This window comes from Formica exsecta, unplaced genomic scaffold, assembly GCF_003651465.1.
Source record: "Formica exsecta isolate Colony F162 unplaced genomic scaffold, ASM365146v1 scaffold156, whole genome shotgun sequence".
NCBI classification, from domain to species: Eukaryota; Metazoa; Arthropoda; class Insecta; order Hymenoptera; family Formicidae; genus Formica; species Formica exsecta.
In genome coordinates, this window is record NW_021848882.1 from 241,260 (window position 1) to 243,616 (window position 2,357).

The following is a 2,357-nucleotide window of genomic DNA, read 5'->3' on the forward strand; positions in this document are numbered from 1 at the left end:
CCGATCCGAGCGTCGAGCGAGGTGACCGCGTTACAATTTTAGATTTTTTTCTCTTTTTACATGATATCATATAATCCGCACTACGTTACTATGTGTATTTTAATTATTGAAAAGGATTTATTAATATCTATAATTAACAAAAATATTTTGCATTTTAACTAATATTTGCATTCTGTCGGTAAAACAGAACAATCCGACATCCTCTTAAAGACCGTCAGCCACCAGAAATAAGTTGGCGCTGGAAGTTCATAATTTTTATTAAATAACAACTCAAACAATTGCTTCTTAATTGCTCTGTCAGAATCCACAATTGCTCCCCTTTTAAAATTAATATTTTTTTAAATATGTACAAAAAACGTAAAATTTATCATTTTCACTGAAAAACATATTTCCAATAGTTTTCTGCAACTATATCCAGCATAAAACGATTGCTCCTTAATTGCTCCATATTGCTCCATCATTATTTTTATGATTTATTGCATTTTTTATCGAAAATTAACAAATTAATCATTTCCCAAACGACGCCGTCGCCACTTATCGGCCGCCTATCTGAACTACATAGCTCAGCAGCCAACGGCGAGAATATTCAAACATAATATAACATAAAACGATTGCTTCCTAATTCCTTCACAGTGCTCTATCATTATTTTCATGATTTATTGCATTTTTTTATTGAAAATTAATAAATTAATCATTTCCAAAGCGACGCTGTCGCCACCTATCGGTCGCCTATCGGAACTATATGGCTCAGCAGCCAACGGCGAGAATATTCAAACATAATATAACAGCTTTATTGTTTATAACTATATCTCAGAGTTTAATCAATGTTTCCTATCGATTTTTTGGTAGAATAATTGCTCCTCGCTTGCTCTATTATAATATTCGCGATCGCTCACTTGTATAATTAATTTTTTATGATATATTAGCAAAAAACCAATTATTTTCTTGGAAAAACATATTTTTCGTAGTCTACTGCAAGTATATTCAATATAAAACAATTGCTCCTTAATTGCTTCATATTTAAGATCGTCTTAAGCCCGTATCAGACTACGCATTGAAGATTGAGATTCAAGATTCAAGATTGAAATTTGACCAATCAGAGCAAAGAAATTTTAATCCTTTTTGTTCTGATTAGTCAAATTCCAATCGTCAATCTTCAATCTTCCATTTTCAATGCGTAGTCTGACACGGGCTTAAAGTGTGGTCTTGGATCGTCGTTACGCGTTGTTTGTTGCCGTCCTTAGGGCCAATTTCACAAAGTCCGGTTAGATTAACCGACGGTTAAAATTAGCAGGGTTCCAACTGAAATGATAAGAATGCTTCAGGACCAACCATGTTTTAACACGTTAAGGCCATTGCACGTTCAAAAGTTTTAGGGCCCAATTAGACTTTTGCACATATTACACTACTATATTGCTAGTCACGTATCTTCCCAATGAACGGCGTTGACGAAAACAATACGGTGCAGACATATATCAATCTCTCGTTTCCACAATTCGTGTACTTGACTGGCAATGCGCATGCGAGGGTTTCCTTGAGCCAATTTCATTAATTTAAGAAATGATAAAAAAGACAACATACAATAATGCGATTCAATTACATATGTAGAAGAAAAGCAACTTTACACAAGTAAATTTATTGACAAATAATGAGATTGAAACAATCACTCATAATATAATTAATAAAAATTAAATTCTTTTCAGATTTCTGAAGAGACTAGAAATACATAAAAAATGGGATAAAATTCCGAAAAATACTCATCCCCGATTTTTTTGAAACTCAGTATTTTTACGTATTTTGACGCGCTGATTACGAATATCATAGTGAAAATTGGCGACTACTTGATTTTCATGGTAAAAATCATGAAAAACCCATAAAAATTATAGTTTTTTACGTTTATTTCAGTAAATACGAAAAATCATGATAAATGTTTTAGACAAAAATTTTAGATCTCACAGAGATAAACATTTTAGGTTTTACACATTTTCACCGTACGAATAATAGTTTTCGAGGAAATGGAGTATAAAGACAGTAACAGCGTTAACAGAAAAGTCCTAACTTTAGAGTGCTGATTAACTGTGAGTCCCCTCGCCTTTCACAAACCGAGGTGCTTTTATATTTGGACCCTCGCTTCGCGTGGAAAAGTGTATGCGTGGAAACAGTGCGTTCCGCCCTCTTGCTGGGGGCTTCACTACCAAAAAACTAGACAAATAGGTTTGCGTGGAACCTCGCTTTGCGTGGAAAGTTTTAAACCCATGTGGAATCTCGCTTCGCGTGGAAAAGTGTATGCGTGGAAACAGTGGGTTCTGCCCCCCTGCGGGAGGCTCCACTACCAAAAAACTAGACAAATAGATTTG